A 23452-nucleotide genomic window follows, 5' to 3' on the forward strand; every position below is an offset into this window, starting at 1 on the left:
GAACAGATTTATTTTTAACAAAACACACATGTAGAATATTGTATGGATTGCTCCTTTAACTAGCCGTTTTTTATTTCCTAATGATATTTCTTTCTATAATGTATTTATAAGGCAGAATGAAAGGTCCTATTATTATTTTCTATCATGCTTTAATACAGAGATTTCATCTTACATTTTTTTGGTCCTGTCTAAAAGACAGATGGCTGCTATTTGTTGTGAAGACAAGTACAGTATGTGACATTTTCCTCTTTAATGGGTCACTTGAACGCCTTTCAAAATGATGTATTCAGTTGTTTGAATATAACATCAGACACATTTAAATAGCCTAGCAGCAGTTTGACAAGTTTCTAGTTATTTATTAACCCCTTCGCTGGCAGAACATTGCTTTGCTAGCCCCTTTGGCAGCAAAAGGGTTAAGAAGATCTAGAGAGTTTGTGAACAAAAATAGAGACAATTAAAGTCAAAAGTTCACAAGAAGCAGAGAACAAGATGAGCAGTAAGGCATGAAGTGAAACCTTCTTTTGTGTACTTCCTTCCTAATTATTATGTTTAATATTGCTAGTGGCATCTGGTACTTAAAGGAGCAATCCATTCCATTTATGGAATTATTATTGTTTTGCTTTTTTACTAGTGTTGAACTGCACGATTGCTATTTCCTGGGACCCACGAGTCAGAGATATTTACTTTTTTAATAGCCAGTATAATGAAAGAAAGAAAAATCAAATATGGGCGATGGGGTCATCCAATAGGAAGCTTTTATATCATGGTTTAATGACATTCCAGCCTCCTATTGGCCTGTAGGATGGAAGGCTTTATTGGCTGGCCATACTGATTTAGCAAAAAGGGATTAGTAATACTGGCACATTAAAAGGACACTATCTCTGGAACTAGTTGTCTGCGGAGCTTAACATAGCACCGTTTAGCTCCAAGAAGCCCACAATTCTGATTCTGTAATTTAAGTAGGGGGGCGGGGGGGATTGCTGCCTTGATGATAACAAACTGGCTATCCCTCAATAACCTTGGGAAAAAAGGACACTTATGCCTCGTTTTATGGTAATAACTTTAATGTTTATTGCACCTTTAAATTCCAGTGCATTTGACAGTAATACAGATGCACTCATGCAGCCATTTCTTGGGTGCAACAAGGAAGGACATTTTGGGTGGCTTAGTCTACACAGCAGAAGATACCAGCAACTCCGATTTGACCAGTCTGCTTCTGAATTGCCTTGTAATACAGTGCAAGTTCACCTTTGGTTTGTAGTAATTTTAGCTCACAAGCAACATCAAGGTAGTTTATACGATCTGCAAAACAGTTTGCAAGCTCTTAATTAAAGGGGCAGAGTCTATTAAGCCTCACACTGTCACAGGATCCTAAAACAGATTGCTGACCAACACTTTGCATGTTGGGTCATTCAAGAAAGGAATAGCTTGCACAAATGCACATCTGAAGAACTGATGGCCATTTACCTTTGACCTAATCCAGAGCTTTCAGTATTTTAGAGCTGTTAATCAATTCGCCCTGTGACTTTGGAGCTGAGTCATCCTCTCTGTTGCAGTGACCTGAACTTATGTTGATCTGTAACGTAATAAAAAAATGTTTTGTTTAAGTGCACACTGCACGTATTTGCAAAATGGTATTCTAGCATCTTGCTTGTTCTTGTTACCATTTACATTTTCAGTATAGGCCCCCCTGAAAGAGGTCCCCAAGATTGAAATGTTCCAACAGATTATCTTTTACCCTTATGCCCAGTGAAAAAAAACTGTGAGGCTCTCAAAATAAAGCGCAGCCAAAGCATTCTTGTACAAAGCTGCAAAAGCGCCTTAAAAGCTGCATGTAAAACACCCATAAACATATTACAATTAAAAAAATACAAATCTACCCTTTTCCTTTGGTGGATGCCACCCATAAGTATTGAGGCCTGGCCCTCAAAAACCTTAAAGTTCCTCACGTGTTGTTCATATTGAGTAGCTAATAAAAATGGAACATTTGACCTTTTCTCGTCTGTATTACACCATTAGGCTCTGATCGTGTGAAATTATTTTTTCCAGTAATCCTGGTACGAAAGCGGAAATTACTTAATGGAATAAGGATCTTTTGCAGGTAGTGATACATTTTATAGGACAGGTGATTTTCAGAACCTCAGAAGTCTCAATTTCAAATGAAGCAAGTCTTGCAGTTTGTACAGTACATGAGCTCTGTGACCATCAAATTTGAACGTCTATTGAGGTCTGTATAATTTATTTAATGACCATTACTACTTGTTATCAATACATCACTTTAATGCAAAGTGGTAATGTACATTTACCCACTCAAAAATTATGTTACACAGAAACGTTGAGAGAGAAGCTCACCATTTCTAAATGTAAGTCTTCAGGTAGTGTGAGCTGGGGAGTAAATATTTCTAAACCAGCAAGATCATTGTCATGATAATTCCTCTTCACTGATAGAAATTGTATTGCTACCATACGTAAACAAGCAACACACAGAACCTCAGCAAGCTCTTTTTGGGAGCCCCTGAGCCCCCACAAAATATATATATGTATATAAGAGTAAAAAAGGAGAGCTATTGAGCATGGCAAATGTATACAACAAGCGACAGAGAAGCCCAATGCTACATCCAATATGACAAAAATACACAGTGAAATACTTATATATTCTCTTGAAAAGGGGTCATTTAGTTTAACCCTTTCGCCAAAGCGTTGTAAGCTTGAGAGCCACGACAAGGCAGACCCAGTTCACAGGTCCTAACACTACCAGGTAAAATACTAATATACCTCTATTAGGATTGAAATTCTCATTTACCTCTATTAGGAGGGAGAAAGACCAACCATGCTACCATATGTATTAACTGTGCACATACCTGACTGACATTGTTTGCAATTAACAGTCGTGATTGGTTGTGGAAAGTGAGCGACCCAGTCAGGAAAAACACATGTGAATAAAAAACATATATAAAAAACAAATTAATGTGCAGTATTGTGATTCATTACTAAATAAATGTGCAAAGATCTTGGCTCTAAGGGAGAACCTGCTTACAACACAGTGAAGGGTAAGTTAGCTTATTTCAGATACTTATAGACGATGAAATGATTTGTGAGGTTTTCTTTGTGTAGGACTTTTTCTCCCCTCTTGAACTTCCCTTCAGAGGGTTACTCCAGGAATATCTGAAATAAGCTAACTTACCCTTCACTGTGTTGTAAGCAGGTTCTCCCTTAGAGCCAAGATCTTTGCACATTTATTTAGTAATGAATCACAATACTGCACATTAATTTGTTTTTTATATATGTTTTTTATTCACATGTGTTTTTCCTGACTGGGTCGCTCACTTTCCACAACCAATCACGACTGTACTTGTGGGAAATCCGAGCATATTTCCCTGGAAGGTTTGAGAAGTACCCTGACGGGTAACATCATTTTATTCACTGAATTATACTTTATAATTTATTAGACAGCTGTGGCGCCTAGGCAAGTCATTTAGTATATTGTTTGCAATTAAAACAGTAATCCAAGGGGACCATTCTTTTTTTCTTAGTTTTTGTTACATTGCATTGCACCAGGGGGTCTCTGGAGCTGAACCCCATTAATTCAGCTCCAGGGACTCCCTGCTTCTCAAGATACTTACCTCCGTAGGGGGGCCAGTGGACTCTCCGGCTAGGCTAGCTGTGGTTCATGTAATGACAGCGTTCAAAGTTCCTGCGGGCCAATAGAAAGTTGTAACGTCATCCAGTGTGGTTTCCTATTGGCTCACGTGAGGAGGACCTTTAAATTGTGCCAAGATACCAGCGTCCCCATACGGAGGTAAGTATCTTGGGAAGAAGGGGGTCCCCAGAGCTGAAATTAATGGGGTTCAGCTCCGGAGATCCCTGCTTCAATGATATGGTAAAAAAAAAAAAACAGTCTGCTTGGATTGCTGCTATAAAATGAGGTTGAAATTGACCTGCAAATACTGGGATACAATTTATTGTATTTATCTAGTACATTTTACAGGCAGCCCGACATTTGAAAGAAGCACTCGTAAGAGAAGCTAGACAAACATTGTACAAGTATTATTTTTTCAAAGACAATTTAGCAAGTGGTAATAAAAAGTATTTCCTTAACAAAGGTACATGAGTGGCATTCAAACCTTATACTAGGAATAATGCTCATACTATGCATAAAATATGTGTAGGGAGATGGTGGAGCACTGCAAAGAATTAGGGCTGGAGGCAGATCCGTGAAAAGTAAAAATGCTTTATTCCAGATGCATGGTAGCAACAGCTACATTAAAAAGGGTCCTCTAACGCGTTTCGCGCTATGACAGCGCTTTATCAAACTCTTTTATCAAACTTTTATCAAACTTTTATCAAACTCTTTGATAAAGCGCTGTCATAGCGCGAAACGCGTTAGAGGACCCTTTTTAATGTAGCTGTTGCTACCATGCATCTGGAATAAAGCATTTTTACTTTTCACGGATCTGCCTCCAGCCCTAATTCTTTGCAGTGCTCCACCATCTCCCTACACAGACTTCATCTACAAAACGGAACGGATGCACGCAGTTATGGAGCAGAAGGGGTTAATAAGTGAGTGACTTACTATTTTTTATAGCTACTGTGACTATAGGGTATATGCAGGGCTCCAGCCTATGATACAGGATATGATTATCCACATAGTGATTGCACTGGGAGTTTCTTTATATAAGGGCTTCCTTGTGGTTTCACTTTTAAAGTGGTTAGGTTTACTCTGTCCATGTTAGGCTTCATATGGTGAGCCATATACCCTGTCACACATTCATACACTTATACTATTAATATACCCCGGACTCCTAGGCATTATGGCCAACATTGCATAATCTTGGATTTAGAAGCACCATCAGGAGATTCACTTCTCATTTTTTGCTATGCATAAAATATATATATAGAGCTGCATCTTAGTAGCCCATTTCTCTTTGATCAGTGCCGGATATTCTATTGACACGAAAATTTAATTTATCTATCACTTATATTTGTATCACTTTGTACTAGTCCTAGCACTGATTCGTTTTTGTTTTTATATATATATATATATATATATATATATATATATATATATATATATATATAATGAAAAGTATACAATTGTTAGTTAATCAATAGCAGTGTGTTTGGATAAAAACAGCATTGCCATATTCTGTAATGAATGGCATCCTCTTTATTAGACCTTGTATAATCCCCTCAATATAGACTTTGATTTGGGGGCTTTTTTAGGACCTTAATAGATGCTACATTTATGAATTTCCCACGCAATCTTTTTTCATCTGTCTGCGTTTTCTGTTTGTTATTATTATTATTATCATGCATGTGTATGTTATGTAGTTTTATATTATATCTATACTATAATTCAGAAAGTTCGTTTGCTTGTCCGGCTATATACAGTAAAGCCACACGCTTAATCCAGGAGCCACCAAACTTGGCATGCTATATAATAGGATCAAACGGGTGAGCGTCGGTGGGGTTTGATATGTTTTGCCCAACCATTGGGTAGCTCCCGAACAAATGTTTGTGAAAACTTTTTTTTTCACTTTAGCTCCTCAGGTAATTGTTTAATTAACTTCAAATTGGGAATGTAGGTACATATTTGGAGGAGACATAATTGGTCCATACAATGTACCAGATCAATACTTCCGGTTCCAGTTCTAAACTGGTTTCCTTGATTGTAGCTAAATGCCTCATGCTTTGTACTTATGTTCCACTGCGAACAGTGCGAACTAAACAAAAGCATGTGAATAAAGAGCTTTTATTTAGAAATTTTAGCTCTAGTGTAGTTTTTCTGCAGTTTTCTTGCCATTCTCAATTATATTCTTAACATGATAGAATGCAATTGGCTAGGATAGAGTTAGGGTTAGTTTGTTTTTATTTTAATAATATAGTTTTTTGATTGACAATGCCTCGCAAAAGAAACTCACGTTTAACTGGCAGCCAATCAAACGCACAGTGAAAAGCTGCTTTGAGAGCAGCAGGAACATTAGAACTAATGGGCATAGGAATTGAAAAACAAAGATTACAACAAGAAACAGTCCAAAATTCTGAAACGGAAGAACAAAGGAGAAAATTACTTGAAGAACAAAGATGGAGACAAGAAGCAGTCCAACTGTTAGAAATTGAAAATAAATATTTTTAACTTTCCCTACTTTGGACCCCCTCCCCCTGGGCAATTCCACTAGTATGATATATAGATATTAATTCTAATAAAAATAATATGTATCTTTTTAGTATAATGTGTTTTAGAGCAATTAGTGTTAGTGCAATCTGTTTTTCTAGGATGTTTGTATCTATCTCAAACCAAACTGTGCGGTTGTAAAAGTGATTTGATACTAGTAGGAAAGTGCATAAAAACATGCTCAATACAGTCCAATATCATAAACCATACAGTGTGTGATGTAAAATGTGATTTTAGTGTTTTATAATAAGTGCATGCATATAATTTTAAAGCGAATAAATTATTAAGCACAAGTTGCTGCTCAGAAATGTTCCAATAATTCTTCCAGAATGTATTTTCTTCTGCATCAGGGGAGCACAACTCAAATAGCTCAAGATAAGAGAAAACATACACAACATAGGGTAATGGGTTTTCAACAAGCTGAAATATGTGGGCTAGGGGTTTCTGATGAAGCCGTTAAGCAGTGAAACGCGCTGAGTGAGCGAGAGCTATTTGGAACACCGAGAGAAACACTTTTGTTTATAAGTCTCTCTGCTATATCATCCTGGATGGCCCTCCGTCGCCTTAAACTCAACATGGCTAAAACAGAGCTCCTCATACTTCCTCCCAAACCTGGCCCTACTACCTCCTTCCATATTACTGTTGGAACCATGATCATTCACCCAGTAGCCCAAGCACGCTGCCTAGGGGTCACACTCGACTCCTCTCTCACATTCGCCCCTCACATTCAAAACATTTCTAAAACTTGTCGCTTTTTCCTCCGCAATATAACAAAGATACGCCCTTTCCTCTGTTGCTCGACTGCTAAAACTCTGACTCAGGCCCTCATTCTCTCCCGTCTTGATTACTGTAACCTCCTGTTGTCCGGCTTTCCTGCCTCTCACCTGTCTCCCCTTCAATCTATCCTAAATGCTGCTGCCAGAATCACTCTTCTCTTTCCTAGATCTGTCTCAGCATCTCCCCTCATGAAATCCCTCTCCTGGCTTCCGATCAAATCCCGCATCTCACACTCTATTCTTCTCCTCACTTTTAAAGCTTTACACTCTTCTGCCCCTCCTTACATCTCAGCCCTAATTTCTCGTTATGCACCATCCAGACTCTTGCGTTCTTCTCAAGGATGTCTTCTTTCTACCCCCTTTGTATCTAAAGCCCTCTCCCGCCTTAAACCTTTTTCACTGACTGCCCCACACCTCTGGAATGCCCTTCCCCTCAGTACCCGACTAGCACCCTCTCTATCCACCTTTAAGACCCAACTTAAGACACACTTGCTTAAAGAAGCATATGAATAGCACTGTGGATAATACTAGACACATGATACATAACACTTGGCCCCCTGCAGACGCACTTACCAGAACTCCAGGCATCTGGCATCAATTTTGCTTCATACTTACCATTACTCCCTAGAGAATTACCTACACATAGTAAAAGCTTTTGATACAATATATGTGCAGTACCTATGTATATGTTGCAAACCCTGAGTTGCCTCAAAGGGTGTTTCTATGTGAGCAAGCAAACGTGCTGCATTCACATGAGTGAAAATTAATTATGCAGCGATATGGTTAAAGATTAACCAGCCACACGGACACCATTAACCTTTGTGTACGTAGTAGGGAATTTAGAGTCTCTGACTACTGATTATAAGTAGTAAAATTATCAGAAACTGACTCTAATCCCTCGCGCCCATATGGGGATTTTTAAAAAAAATTAGAATTTATTTTAACTATTTAGTGTGATAATTTTTGATGTAATAAAAATGTGTTATTTTTTCGTCGTTCTCCTCCTATCTGAGAGGGATTTTTTTTGTGCTAGCCTATGGAAACTTGTAAGACTACTATTGCTAAGCATTAGAGTGCAGTAAAGTGGGGTCTTTTTCTCTATATCTTTTGGAGATCTCGTAGTTCCCTAAACTTAACCTCTATGCACCTATGGTACTTATCTTAGGACTTTATTTATTAGGTGAGCGGTAAAATTTCTCCTTTTAATATAATTTTAAAGCGAATAAATTATTAAGCACAAGTTGCTGCTCATAAAGTTCCAATAATTCTTCCAGAGTGTATTTTCTTCTGCATCAGGGGAGCACAACTCGAATAGTTCAAGATAAGAGAAAACATACACAACATAGGGTAATGGGTTTTCAACAAGCTGAAATATGTGGGCTAGGGGCTTCTGATGAAGCCGTTAAGCAGTGAAACGCGCTGAGTGAGCGAGAGCTATTTGGAACACAGAGAGAAACGCTTTTGTTTATAAGTCTCTCTGCTATATCATCCTGGATGGCCCTCCGCCGCCTTAAACTCAACATGGCTAAAACAGAGCTCCTCATACTCCCTCCCAAACCTGGCCCTACTACCTCCTTCCACATTACTGTTGGAACTACGATCATTCACCCACTAGCCCAAGCACGCTGCCTAGGGGTCACACTCGACTCCTCTCTCACATTCGCCCCTCACATTCAAAACATTTCTAAAACTTGTCGCCTTTTCCTCCGGAATATAACAAAGATACGCCCTTTCCTCTGTTGCTCGACTGCTAAAACTCTGACTCAGGCCCTCATTCTCAACCCGTCTTGATTACTGTAACCTCCTGCTGTCCGGCCTTCCTGCCTCTCACCTGTCTCCCCTACAATCTATCCTAAATGCTGCTGCCAGAATCACTCTACTCTTTCCTAGATCTGTCTCAGCATCTCCCCTCATGAAATCCCTCTCCTGGCTTCCGATCAAATCCCGCATCTCACACTCTATTCTTCTCTTCACTTTTAAAGCTTTACACTCTTCTGCCCCTCCTTACATCTCAGCCCTAATTTCTCGTTATGCACCATCCAGACTCTTGCGTTCTTCTCAAGGATGTCTTCTTTCTACCCCCTTTGTATCTAAAGCCCTCTCCCGCCTTAAACCTTTTTCACTGACTGCCCCACACCTCTGGAATGCCCTTCCCCTCAGTACCCGACTAGCACCCTCTCTATCCACCTTTAAGACCCAACTTAAGACACACTTGCTTAAAGAAGCATATGAATAGCACTGTGGACAATACTAGACACATGATACATAAAGCTTAGCCCCCTGCAGATGCACTTACCAGAACTCCCTCCTACTGTCTCTGTACGTTCTCCCTACCTACCAATTAGACTGTAAGCTCCTCGGGGCAGGGACTCTTCTTCCTTAATGTTACTTTTATGTCTGAAGCACTTATTCCCATGATCTGTTATTTATATTATCTGTTATTTATTTGATTACCACGTGTATTACTACTGTGAAGCGCTATGTACATTAATGGCGCTATATAAATAAAGACATACAATACAATACAATACAAGTGCATGCATCATCTAGCCAAATTGTATGTGTGCATTTGGCTGGAAGTGCTTATTAAACTGTGTTTTTAGTTTTACACTATTGAATATTTTGTTTCTTCTTTTTGGCTCATCACGCAGTTGCCGTTGATGTACTGTAGACTGTAGCAGCTGCTATAACCTTTACACAAGCCTTAAATTGCTCCTCAATCAACACTATTTTAGTGTGAGTAATGTCTATTTAGAACTAATAGATTTGAAGGTGTTTGAACATTACTGCGCTATGTGTGCGTTTCTGTGTTTATTCTGTAGCTACAGTACGTCTGAGCAGCAGTAACAGCTGCTATTTGCTAATATAGCATCAAGGATTGACCTAATCATAATACTGCCAAAAAAGTTATTTGCTGCCGAGGAGGACTTCTTCACTGCATCCCCTTGTCGTGTTCATGTTCACTCTGTAATCACATCACCTTGATAAAGGTTCCGCACGTGTACCGAAACGTTGGAATGATGTCTTGTTAATTACAATATATATTTTTTGACCAACTGTTGGAGTGCTGCCTTTGATATTCGTCAACATGGTATCGTATTGCCTATTTCATTATACAGGATCTGCACCCACCCAATTGACTGACCTGACGGAGTGCTTACTGTTCTTTACACACACACACACACACACACACACACACACACACACACACACACACACACACACACACACACACACACACACACACACACACACACACACACACACACACACACACACACACACACACACACCATATACATTTGAAATTATGGTGGGTGAAAAAGGCAACAAAAAACCTCCACCGTCTTGCAAATGAACACACAATGTGTCACCTTTTGCCTGGAATATCTATAGCTGTGTGAACGGCGATGCTTTTGCTTAAATGGGCTCCATGTGAATGGATATTCCAGGCAAAAGGTGACACATTGTGTGCTCATTTGCATTTCATTTCCCAGATTCCCTTGCTGCAGTGGGAGCACTGTATGCTAGGTGATAATGGTTGAAAGGCAGGGTTGCAGACCTGTCTTAAGACATGTGAATGTGCTCACAAGTGATATTCTTTATTGGAGATTTATATATATATATATTTATATAAACAAACAAAAACAATTTAGTAGCATTAGATGAGTGTGCTTAATAACGTGTAGAACTTATAAGTGGTTGTATAATAGTGAATAATTAATTAGAATAGTGTAAATGTAAAAGTGTCAGTGTGAACTTCATGATAATTGTGTATCAATAAAACCAATAAACAAACAATTGTGTGATTAATAATGTTAGTATCACTTAATAGTCCAAACCAGTTCCAAAAGTGTCCAGTGAACTTAGAAATCCAGTGCCAGCTTAGTGATTATTATAGAGACTGCTGTAGCTTCTTAGTGGTATAGCAAACTGCAAAATACCTAGAAAAAAAAAAAGAAGCGCAAGCTCCGTAGCATAGCTCTGTGTAAAACTTGTGGATTTAATGTTAAAAGGAGAGAAACACACAGTCTATTGGAACTGCACTCACAAAAGTATATAAAAAATAAGCATTTGAGAGAGAATCTCTACAGGGATGACGTCACCAGATTGGAGCCGGGGTCTGAAACTGGTACAGCCGGACGCATAGAAAGCGGGTCATTTGGTCTGTTTCGGCTTGCCTCCTGGTTAATTCACCTCCCAAGTAGGGAACCATAAGCAGGCGGACAGCACCTCCAATTCGACAGTATAGAAGATTTCTTTAGATCCAGCGTCTGCAATCAGTTGCTCTCATGCAGAGAGTTCAGACCTCTTCGCGTTGTCTCCGTTGCAATGGTGTCAGCCAAAGTCCAGATGCGTTTCATCATGTGAGTGACTTCCTCAGGGAAGTCAGGGATGAGTGGGGCATTGGTACTTAGGTGATGTACATGCTACACATCCTTATATATCGTATTTCTTTATTTCATGTACATGTGAACATATGTTGATCTTTTCTAAGTACCATATGTCTTTTTTTGCTTTGGTTATAGAGTTTGTGACATTTATTTTTTTAATATCCCTTATTTGCTTTATATTTTTAGTACAGTAGGTATCCGTGTCTGTGATTTTGTCATAGTATTTAGTTACTACATTATATACACACTGACATTAATTTTAATTCTATTTAGTTTTATTTTATTTAAATGTTTTTATATACATTCATTATGTTTCATTTTTTATTCCTTGCAGCCATTTTTTCCAGTAGTCAGAAGAATTTATTAAACATCCGTCAATATACTTTTATTAGGCTAAGGCCCCGCTTCCTCAGACAGCGCGCCCGCAAGGTGGTGCGTTGAGAGGCACTTCACGCTATCTGCGGTCCATATGGAGCATTTTTGCGAGCGGGGGGGGGCGTGGCCAAAACGGGTCGGAGGGGGCACAGCCATGACAGGGGGCGGGACCAAACCAAGCACAACAAAGCAGAGCTCACGGCACTGCAGCAGCCCAAGGGGGGGGGGGGGATTGTGTGTGTGTGTGTTTAAAAGCAATGTAACTTCTGTTTGCAAGTTTGAAGTTTTCCCTCTTCTGGGTTTGAAAATGATTTCCTCCCATTGGCTATCACTAGCTGGCTTGCCATTGGTTGATGGGAGCCAGTCTGTGATTGGCTCCCTCGCGCACCATGTGACGTGTCGCCGCACGGGAACACGATCCTCGTGTATCCCCTGCTGGCAGACACGTCACAGCAAGTAGTCAGCTGTGCAGTGAGGAGGGACTGGGTCCGGCTCGGGAGGCTACAAGGAGATGGCGAGTAGCGCTCTCGCAGCCGAGCGCACCGCCGGACGCAGCGGGACCCAGCCCTTAGGCTCATGACATGTTACTGACTTATAAAGGTCTGCAAAGTTGTGTTTATACATAACATAGGAATGTTAGTACTTTTTGTATTTTTGTATTATGTTTTTAATGTAATTTCATGTGACATGATGTGGGATCGATCCTTGCTGCTGCACCGCTTCGGTTTCCTGGACATAGCCCTCGGATCTTGATTTCATCATGGGGAACTTTGTTTGTGAACACACGGTAGGCGGTGCTTCTGTGATCTACCTATATATGTTGGCAATGTGAGAGGAACCTGTTACGATGCGTGTGTAGCCCTGTGTAATTTTGGGGTTTACATGCCTCTCTCCTCCTGTGCAGTAAACCCTGTTAAGAGGGCAGGTTTGCCAGGAGTAATCATGAGGTTTGCCCTCATCCCCTTTGATGTGTGATGTGTAGCGATGGAAGTGACATCATGCTCTGTGTCCACTGACAGTGACACAGGGGTGGTGCCTACTGGAGCTATATAGTACGCATCACTTCCTAAATTTAGAAAGAAGTAAGAAAGAGTTGCAGAGTGTGTGACTATCTGACCCAACACAGTGCCAGGGCTCTGGCAAGGATTGTGGCCCTCCCTTATGGGAGAGGTGGGCAGACTATTTCCCTTACTCTATTAGAGAGTAAGGGAAGAGCAAGGACAGCTTCTAGGGCCTTACTAGGAGTGGTGTCCAGGGACTTCCTTGAGGTGGGCAACTCTGAATATGTCTGGCTAAAGACCGGCCGTGATGATGGGCAGTCTGCCAAGGAAGATGTCAATAAAGATTGCCCTGTTTGAAAGAACCTTCTTGCCTGAGACTGGTGTCATTCAGGGAGAAGCTGCACCAAGGGGTTCTCTTCCAGAGACTCCTCCCTGCTGTCGTGGGGACCTGGAAGAGATGAAGGCGCTGTACCAAAAGTGAGTGGATTTCAACATTACTTCACAAGCCAGTCCTGGTGTATTCCCCTATACCATCAAGTGGGAGACTCAGGAGTCCTGTAAGCCAGCAGGTGCACCACACTACATTAAATGTAACTGGGACAGTTTCCTCACATAGGGGCCAACATGAGATTGGGTGGGGGTACAACCGTTACACGTGGAACACGCCCTCTGTGGTGTGTTCCCTCCTTACCTGTTGCACTTCTGATCGCCGCCCTTTAGCTGTGAGTCAAGTTTATCTGATGCCTGTCTGTGTCCTGAACTCTTCCCTGCTCCCGCAGAGGCCGCGCCTCTGTTCTGCCCCTGCTTTGTCTTCTCTACAGGACGTGACTTCTAGCATACTGAAGCAAACAACGCCATCTTGCTTTCTGGCAAATCCTGCCCTCTTCCTCCTAACAGGAAGTAAGCCTCACTGTGACTCTCAGTGCTATCAGCTGCCACTGCCCTTTAAATAGCATTCAGTGGCTACCTGTCTGGGTTCCTACAAGAACTACCATCACATGCTGTTCCTGCCTGGGTTTCCTTGGGACCTTTACTCACCTGCTTTGGATTCTCGGAAGGCTGGGACAGTCACTCATTCTACTACTGAGGTAAGTTTACCATGCGGGTAGTGTAGGAACTGCTGAATAGGGTTTACCTTGACGTGGTAGCAGGCTTACAATACTTTGGCCAAAGCAATTAACTAAAGAACCCTTACTTTATATTTAGTTTTGCTGCACTCTACAGTTATTTGCACTATGCCTTTAAGGAGGCTGGACGTCCTCCAGGATGCACTCCACTATTGTGACTTCGTGCTCTGGACTCTATTCCCCCTTGCTCCTCACACCCCCGCGTTGGTGCCTGAGAGCGCGCGCATCTCCGCTCTGCTGCCAGAGCATGTGCGCACATGCAGCTGGCCTAGCCGTGCCAGTGATGTTCGCTCTGCCCCTCCAGATGCGTTGCGCATTCTCCTGCGCCCGGCGCGTTCACATGAGTACGTGCACTGCTCCCCAGCTGTGCGGCAACTATCCCTTATCTCGAGTCTCCTGCGGCTTCTCCCACCTCGCTATCAGGTCCCTTCCCTTTCCCGGCTTGTGTGTAGGAGCACAAGCGTCACAGAACCATACTCTTTGACAAAGTGCACGCATGCGCAAAACGCGTCAGAGGTTCCTCTCTCCCATCTGGAAGGTCCCTTGGCCAGGTGCGCAGTGTCTTCGGATTGAGGCAGAAGAGAAAGCTGCTCCAAGAGGTTGGGGGGCAAGGAGTTTCCCCATGGAAACCCACTGTCTGGCAGGGAACAGGCGATAGGTTGGGAAATACGTGGAGCATCTGTGGAATAGCAGGGTGTCACAAAACAAATTCAGTGTACACCCTCAAAACCAGAGATGGAGATCAGAGTGTATACTGTATATCTAACAGTCCCAGAAAATAAGATTCCACTATTAACTAGAGTGAGAAAAAAAACAAATGTGTGCATAAGTGCTGATTTGAGGGAAACAGAAACAGGGGTATTAGACACTTACTTCTGAGGGGCTATAGGAAACAGTAGGGCCTCCCACATGCAAGCTGAGACTCTCAGGTCACAAGTGAAGTTCACAACACGTGAGAGGTGTCAGTGCAAAGTAACCCCTGTGGAGGGGTGGTGAACAGATTATGGACAGTAATGTCAGGAGGGAGACTAGATTACTAACCACTCAACCCTAATACATGTATATTGTATGAATAGCAAAAAGTGGTGCATAGGGGATAAATATGAATACAACAAACAAATTCTGGTCAAAGAAATCCAAGAGAAAGATCCCCAATGTTTGCACTCTACTTAAATAAACCAATGATTTGATATAATTCAATCAACAAATTGATCACTTGCAAAAGGTTGTGAAGTGAATCACATGGGCAAGGTGATACAAAATGTACACAAAGATAATAAAACTTTATTAGTCAACTAAATATGTGCTTAATATATACAAAGTGAAATCTAAAATCATGTGTGGTGAGATAATGAACTAGGGGAGATGGGTCAATAAGCAAAGTGCAATCTACTGATGCCCAACTGAATACTCTTTTCAAACTGTATTAGCTTGAGATCATTACAGAAATGGATAATCTAAAATTCATTTAATTCGGGAGTATAGCATGTAAATGGGGTCAAAAGCAGCATTAATTGTAACAATTGGTGTGATTCTTTTGTCCTCCCAATTGCATATTCATTCAGCTCACTCTATCTGCAGCTATTTTGTATCAGACCAAACATATAAGGATACAATATATTCTAAGTGGTCTGCTTTATGCAAAACTGCTAGAATAATAAATTCTGCTTGTACGAGCAGCCTCTGTGATACCTTGCGCTTGCGCTAGACGCGTTAGATCGCACTGATTTTGTTGACCTTGATGAATGTTTTTGACCTTGATGAATGCCTGGATGTGCTGGAGCGGTGATGCAGTCTCCAGTGCAAGGTCCTTTCTCCTACTCTCAGCTTCCGTGATAGCGGTCCGCACGTGGCTGTCACGTGTCAGGTCAATATTATTCTGTAAGTCTCGTTCTTGCAGGTTTTCCACGGTATTAGTCCTGGTTAAGTAGGTGATATATGTCTCTGACAGCGCTCGGTAGCACGAGAGGTTAGATCTTAATTGAGTTATTGCCTGCGCGAACTGCTTTTCATAATTGCCAATGCTTGCAACATTACACATTTCAAGACCAGGCCTTCTCTAATTTGTCACGGTGCGCGTCAATGGCAGCTTCATATTTTTCTCGTGGCTTTTGTCTAAGACTGTCCGCTTAGGCCTTGCGCCTTCCTGACTGTTGCGGTTGTGTAGCAGTCTCGGCGTCTGAGTTGTCACTCTCATGCGTGGTGTCTGAGTTCTGCATGCTGCAGGTGTATGTTGGCCTTTAGCCAGTGCGTGTGGCGTGCAGTCTGTTACCTGCATCAGCGATGGACGACTGTCTCAGATGGTGCCAGTCGGTGTCCTGCAGTGGTCAGCATAGCGGTAGCTGTACTTACAGGAGTCCGTGGCTCTGACCCGTGTCCTGGCGGGTGTCCGGAGCATGGCCCTTTGTAGCCCTAGCCGTGGGGACGTAGCGCAGTTTGAACATTGATAATAATGGTGATGAATCCAGAGATAGATAAATCTAGTCTCCCACTGCCACTGCATACATATTCTAATAAACCATTTATATGATTTATTAAGGATTTATGGGTGTTCGATAGTTGGAGATTGTAATTTCTACCAGAAGAATTCAACACTTTCTTCTCTAATCTTCATTAGGGTTATTATATAAAAAGAATAACATATTTTTTAGATCACAGACAAGTTCCTGATATTGTTGATGCAGATATTAGTCTAATTGTGTGGTCTGATCATGCCCTAGTCTCCCTAAAATTAATTAAACAGATTAACTGCGGATCAGCCGCGGGTGCTGGGCAGCGCGAATGCAGCATGAATGCGGAGATGCCCAATTTATTGCGAGTGGAATTCAGAAGATGCAACCGCTACGCCCCCGAGAAGTTTTAAAATAAAGGCTGGCGCAGCAGTACGTGTCTTCCTAATCCTTTATAGCATCTTAATGAAGAACTGTTATAACATCCTGAGACTCTAAGAGAAATATAGGAGGTTTTGAGAGATTATTTTCTGAGAAATACAACCTCGTATATATCGGACTGCATGCTGTGGGAAGCTCACAAGGCGGTTATAAGAGGAATCCTTATTAAAATATTCTACCATAGCTAGAAAAAAACCAGAGAGGGAAAGCTTCACCTTCGCTTTAAAACTCAGATCTCTGGAGTTTGAAGATAAACAAAATCCAAGAAAAGATCTAGATAATATGATGATTTTCTGGAGAGGCCAATTGAATTTGTTATCATATAGAATTGATCAGGCATTGCGGTGGGCACAACTAAAGATGGGCAGATTTTCCACCAAAATTTTAATCAGATTGGCCCATTCCTTTAATCTACAAATCAGTCTGGAGGAGCTCAATTTAGTAGCATCTCCAGTTGTATATATATCCCCTAAAACCTCCCTCCAAATAACTTAGGGATAGACGCTTATGCTCAAAGAGCATACCTGAGGTACCCTGGGAGATATGCTAATGGCTATGCAAAGTATATTTAAATGAATCACATCCCACACTTGTCCATAACTATAGTCAGTTCACAAGTCTAAAGCCATGCCTATAGTGCCGGCGACGGCGACGCGTGACGTCACCCGTCGCCGCAAGCGAAAGTTGTATTTTGCTTTGCGGCGGCGTTGTGGGAGACCAGGCTCCTGATTGGTTCAGGGGCTGTCACATGAGGCGACAGCCCCTGAAAAATCAAATAATTACGGCTACCAAAAATCATGTCGCCACATCGATTTGTCGCCGTCGCGCTTACTATAAGCGCACGTGGCGGCGATAATACATTTGTTTTTGGGCAACTAACAAAATACAATCCCTACAAGTGCTAGATCCAACTAAAAAATGATGTGAACAATACGTGATGAATAATATTTCTAAACACAATAATAAATGTGATAAAAAATATATATATAGGTGACTAAATAATAATAGTAAGCTGCCAAGGGGATCTACATACAGCAGATGGTTCCAAACCTGCTAAACAAAACTGAACATACAAAATAAGTGTCCCCGGCGCTAGTGCCTATAGTGTCCCAAATACCATATCCAAAAGACAGTCCTGTGATGTGAGACAGTCCAGGTAGATGGAAAGAACAACCAAGAAAGTTCCAGATAGGTAAGGGTGTCCTTAAGGATAACTCCAAATGGTTTCTGGAAATACACAAAAACAAAAGACACACCAATTGCGCAGTATAAAAGATACAATGTCCCTATCTAAAACATAAAATGCCCTACTTACAAGATGTAATCTTGCTTGTTCAGGGGAGAGAATCTGTGCTTGTGCTACGTCTTCACGATATCCACGGACCCCACGTGGTTAAACGAGATGATTCCCCTTAGGATAGTAGAACTCACGGACACTCCATTAACAGCATTGACCGTGGGAAAGGGGAAATAGGACACAGCGAATGCCGTCCGCAACCTGCTTCTAACCCGAAAATTACGGAGATCAAGCGGCTAACAATTACTCCCGCGGCTCGCCGATTGATGACGTCAGCAGCACGGGTCGCTTCTCCGGCGTCAGGTGGTTGCAGCAGCTGATCGGCACGCACAAAAACTAAGCTCCTCCTCCCTCCCCTGAGGAAGTGACGCACAGTCACGAAACGCGTAGGGAGGAGGAGCTTAGTTTTTGTGGAAGCAGGTTGCGGACGGCATTCGCTGTGTCCTATTTCCCCTTTCCCACGGTCAATGCTGTTAATGGAGTGTCCATGAGTTCTACTATCCTAAGGGGAATCATCTCGTTTAACCACGTGGGGTCCGTGGATATCGTGCAGACGTGGCACAAGCACAGATTCACTCCCCTGAACAAGCAAGATTACATCTTGTAAGTAGGGCATTTTATGTTTTAGATAGGGACATTGTATCTTTTATACTGCGCAATTGGTGTGTCTTTTGTTTTTGTGTATTTCCAGAAACCATTTGGAGTTATCCTTAAGGACACCCTTATCTATCTGGAACTTTCTTGGTTGTTCTTTCCATCTACCTGGACTGTCTCACATCACAGGACTGTCTTTTGCATATGGTATTTGGGACACTATAGGCACTAGCGCCGGGGACACTTATTTTGTATGTTCAGATTTGTTTTCGGGCGACGTCACATCGTCGTCATTATAAGTGCGGCCTAAGACACCTAGTGACTGAAATGGTATACTTGTGTCAGACCCAACAGTACTAGAGCCCACCACCACAGACAGCAGCTCTAGCAGTGTGAGCCAAATCAGCTGCTGTGTAGCACAACTGTAATTGTCTACTAGCATATCTCCAAGGGATGTCTATTTTGTTGATTGTAACCTTGAAAGGACCTCCTGTACTCACCCCAGAAAGGGGTCTGCTTTCCAGTACCTGTGCTGAAGCTCTGGATTCCCAGTGTCTAACTTATCCTGTTCCTGAAACCTCCTGCATTCACCCCTGGCAGAGGTCTGCTTCCTGGTACCTGTGCTGAAGCGCTGTACCTCAGCGCCAGCCTTGCCTGTTCCCTGAGGCCTGCTACCATCTCTCCTTGCAGAGGGCTGGTTCCTGGGGCCTGCTGTACAGTATATCTCCATTGCAGAGGCGGTGTCCTGGTTCCTGTGCAGCGCTGGATTCCCAGCCAGCGCTAACCTTCTGCTTCCTGTTGTCTGCTGCATTCATGCCTTGCAGAGGCCTTTGTTATGGACCGCTCCCGCTCCTCGCGTAGAGGCCATTCCCGCAGTACGGCTGCTTAACTGAAGCGCGGCGTACCTGATTCCTTGTTGCCGAACTTGTGCCTGGATATTGATTACCCTGAAGTCTCCAACCCTGACCCTGGCTTGTCTAAGTATTACTCTACATTCTCCAACCCTGATCCTGCTACGAATGACTACGAACTGCGCAATCCATTACCAGCTTCGTGGTCTAAGGTCAGTGTATTCACATCCCCACCTCAGCCCCGCGTTCCGGTCCCGGTTTGTGGCGAGCACGTCCATTACACACACAAAGAAATGCGGTCCTACTATGTAAATGTGGGTGGGTGAGGTGCTTAGGACATTGTGTGAGTGGGGAGGTGTTGACGCAAGTCTTTAAAACTGCCTCTGACAACAGGGCCATTGTTCACCCCAGACTCTGAGGCATCTATCTCCACAGGAAGTATCTGGCTGATACTGGAACCTGAGGCCTGGGTCTGTGCTCCAACTGACTCAGGTCCCAGTGATCAGTTTGAATTTGCCACTCTACTTAAGACCACCTCTGAAGGCTGTCCTAAGGCACTGTCACCTCCCACAGCCCTGATTGGCCCATCACGGGCAAGCCCTCGCTGTGATTGGTTGATGTAGCATCCGTGCTATAATTGGCCTGCATGCAGCATCAGTGTGCTGATTGGTCTGCAGCCCTCCTCCATAGTTTCAGATGGAGGCCGAGGTCTATATAAACCCCTGCCGATCAGTTAGTTAAATCAGATCCAGACTCACAGTTGGTGTATTACTCCAAGGTTTTCAGTGGAGACACACAGATCCAGAATAAAGCTCGGTAGTATAGAAGGACAGGACTTTTAACCTTGCCAGGACACAACTAGCATCCCAACAGTACTGTGGTACCCAGAGACTCATGGTTTGTGGAAAATACCTTTAGGTAAGCATATTGAAGTGGTGCTCAGCACCACCATAGTGAGCTAGGATGCCACCTGTTACCCGTTTTGGTGAGTTTGTGTTGTAATCGTGTATTGTGTTGTGCCTGTTAACCCGTCAAAACAAACCTGCTTTATTTAACTCCTTAATTCTGTCTGGTGATTTTGATTCCAGTGTAATTGTCCTGGTCTCCCATGTCACTGACAACCAAATCTTTACAGTCAGGAAAGTCTTCAGTGCTTATTACAAAAAAAATGCATATATACAGTTCTAGCCTCATACTTGGTTACAAGGTTATAAAGGGAATTACACTTCCTATAACTATAAAGCAGACCATTATCTCAGTATTCTTTTCTTGGGGTTGAGGAGGAGCGCTGGATAATCTCGTGATATGTAAAAAAATATAAATATATATAGTGCAGATGGTAATTCACTGCTACGGAAAATATAAAAAACGTAAGAAATGAACTCACAAAAATCGTATAAAATCACTGCATGTCAGAGATCCTTCTCTCTCTGACTGGAGCCCTTTGTGTAACTGGAGTCTGTATCCTCTCAGTGAAGTGGATGATATGAAAATAAAGAAAACCACAAATAGTGCAAATAGTATGAACTGTACATATGTATTATACACAGGTGATCAGGAAACTCACATTTTCCATAATAAAGATGGGTGGTGGAGAGAACCGCCGATAGAAGCAGGCTGCTGTTCGGTGCTTCACTTTCCCCTCACAGTGTAGTTCAGTGTCAATCTGTGCCATCGCGTCACTTCCGGTTTCGCGTCACGGGTGAGGGCGGGAAGCCAAAATGGGAGCGATCTCAGCAGTAGTTTGCCGATCTCTTTAAATGTTCTGTTTGCACTGGATGAGAAAGCCGATAGACTGACGTCAGTCTATCGGCTTTCTCATCCAGTGCAAACAGAACATTTAAAGAGATCGGCAAACTACTGCTCAGATCGCTCCCATTTTGGCTTCCCGCCCTCACCCGTGACGCGAAACCGGAAGTGACGCGACGGCACAGATTGACACTGAACTACACTGTGAGGGGAAAGTGAAGCACCGAACAGCAGCCTGCTTCTATCGGCGGTTCTCTCCACCACCCATCTTTATTATGGAAAATGTGAGTTTCCTGATCACCTGTGTATAATACATATGTACAGTTCATACTATTTGCACTATTTGTGGTTTTCTTTATTTTCATATCATCCACTTCACTGAGAGGATACAGACTCCAGTTACACAAAGGGCTCCAGTCAGAGAGAGAAGGATCTCTGACATGCAGTGATTTTATACGATTTTTGTGAGTTCATTTCTTACGTTTTTTATATTTTTCGTAGCAGTGAATTACCATCTGCACTATATATATTTATATTTTTTTACATATCACGAGATTATCCAGCGCTCCTCCTCAACCCCAAGAAAAGAATACTCCACATCCTGGGATTAGGAACGATCCCATCAGAGGAAGTTGAGCTGCTGTTGTACACTGTATTTAATTTTATTTAACACTATATGGTGATAGGTTTATTGTGTGTACTTAAGGTGTGTCACTTATCACACTGATTACTATACTGTTTAGGAAGCGCCCAGTCCATCCACTTCCCCGACTCCCTCACTCACTGTTACCCATTATCTCAGTAGTAATTCCTAAACCAGACAAGGACCCTACGAATTGTGCAGGCTATAGACCAATACTGATCTAACGGGAGATTTCTGAGCAGCGTCGGAGTACACAGCCTAGGCTGCGGATACTTGCTTGTGCTGACTGAACACTCCACATTCTGTAGGACTCTATTTACGCATAGTTTTCTTCATGAACCTGATTCCCTCACCAACTTCAGGAGTCTCTGTTTGGGCGTGACAGCAGCATCGCTCCTACTACAAGCGCACACGATGGCTTCAATACATTTGTTTTGACGGGACGCTGCATTGCTGTCGCAGGCACTATAAGCGCGGCTTAGATGCAAATTTCCTCAGATGGATGCATGTATTGTAGCATCATCCCGTGGCTAGTGTGAAGACGGGAGGATACATTTCGGAACCATATAACATATATAATGAAACAAGGCAAGTGTGCCCGCAGTAACCTCTAATTTTTGTATTGGTAATTGAGGCGTTAGCTGCTAACCCAGACATCTTGGGCATTAGGGTGGGTGACAAAGTATAAAACTTCTCTATATGCGGACAATGCATTTTTGACTAAGCCAATGATTTTGCTGCCTAACCATCCTACAACAAGAACTAGAAGAGTTTGGAAGTTTGACAGGGTTCAAAGTAAATACTGTACCTTTAATTATGTGGCAATAGTCATACAGTACATATTCTGGAACATTCTGAAAAATTGATTAAAGTGAATTTCGCCTTAAAGTGGAAACCCAAAATGATCAAATACCTAGGAGTATATATAACCAAAACCTATTGTCACGTACAGCACACCTGTGAGCACATGACCTGCATATGGGACCAGGGTTAATACACAGCTACCTAGCTGAGCATTTACAGCATGGGAACCTGCCGATCCCTCCTCAGAGCTGAGATGTTCTCGCTCCAGGGCTCTCCAGTTCCAGAGATGCTTACCTGCGAAGTTACTGTTTCGTTTAAAGGTATTTAAATGGACATCAAATAGAAATATGCAACCAATGACGTTGCAGCTTTCTGCTGGCTTGTGGGATCTACATATTTTTGTTTCCCCTGCAGGGATATGTAAAGCTGTTTAGTTCACAGGTATGTATTTCAGAAACCATGGAGCTCCCGTACATAAAAACAACACAGGTCAGCTCCTGAAGGCTCCTCTGCTTCCCATGCTACAAATAACAAAAAGGGACAAAAAACAAACAAACAAATAAATAAACAGGTATTGCTGCTTGAAGCCAATCTAAATATATAGTATCCAAACTATTATGCACGTGGCTGCCCCCTGTCCTGCTGAGTTCTGAGCTGTGGAGCAAAGTGGATCTATTTTGATCTGGTTCTTCGCCGGCCAATCAGTTGAACAGCAATTCTACTTGTTGCCAAGTAGAACAAAGAAAAACCAGCCAAACAAATATAAAAATTAAAC

The 23452-nt window shown here is 42.3% G+C and overlaps 1 long non-coding RNA gene across 1 annotated transcript in view; it reads right to left on the bottom strand.

The window, feature by feature from the left end:
• Positions 1-1126: 1126 nt before the first annotated feature.
• The window catches only part of LOC142489714 (uncharacterized), a 28021-nt gene continuing 5695 nt past the window's right edge, over positions 1127-23452 (bottom strand). Inside the window, exons 2-3 of the long non-coding RNA XR_012799923.1 lie at positions 1468-1576; positions 1127-1302 (exon numbers count right to left, since the gene is read on the bottom strand). This is a non-coding gene — a long non-coding RNA (uncharacterized LOC142489714). The remainder of the gene's footprint in view (positions 1303-1467; positions 1577-23452) is intronic.

The sequence above is a fragment of the Ascaphus truei genome, chromosome 3, assembly GCF_040206685.1.
Source record: "Ascaphus truei isolate aAscTru1 chromosome 3, aAscTru1.hap1, whole genome shotgun sequence".
In the NCBI taxonomy this organism is placed as follows: domain Eukaryota; kingdom Metazoa; phylum Chordata; class Amphibia; order Anura; family Ascaphidae; genus Ascaphus; species Ascaphus truei.